Here is a 674-nt window from a genome sequence, read left to right as displayed (position 1 = left end):
ATTATTGAAGCTGCATGATGAGTTCATAGGATCTGTTATACTATTTTTTCTACTTTTGTGTTTCCATTAAAAGAAGCTTTAAAAAAGAATGCCTTCAAGAAATAAATGAATAAATTAGAGAATTTAAATTAATATCAGGCCAGTTTACCAAGTATAGCTTTCTGATTCTATAATACTAACTTTAGCAAAACTGTAAAATTCAAATGATAATACGATTTCAAAAATGTGAAAGATTAAAAAGATGCAAAATACTAATAATCATAATGAATAGGATTTATTGAGATCTTACTATGTACCAGGCACTGGGATAGAGCTATCTGTGAAATATTTTACTTAATTCTCCTAACGACTTCATGATCAAGGTACTACTGTTCCTATTTTATAAATGAGGAAATTAAGGGTCAAAAAAAGGGAGGCTGGGAGCAGTGGCTCCATGCCTGTAACCCCAGCACTTTGGGAGGCCACGGTGGAAGGATCACTGAAGGCCAGGAGTTGGAGATAAGCCTGGGCAACATAGCAAGACCCCTGTCTTTACAAAAAATAAAAAATTAGCTGGGCATAGTGGTGCTCGCCTGTAGTACCAGCTACTTGGGAGAATGAGGCAGGAGGAAAGCTTGAGCCCAGGAGTTCAAGGCTACAGTAAGCTATGATTGCACCACTGAACTCCAGCCTGG

Source organism: Propithecus coquereli, unplaced genomic scaffold (assembly GCF_000956105.1).
Source record: "Propithecus coquereli isolate 6110/MARCELLA unplaced genomic scaffold, Pcoq_1.0 Scaffold206, whole genome shotgun sequence".
Classification (NCBI taxonomy): domain Eukaryota; kingdom Metazoa; phylum Chordata; class Mammalia; order Primates; family Indriidae; genus Propithecus; species Propithecus coquereli.
This window is presented reverse-complemented; position numbering follows the sequence as displayed.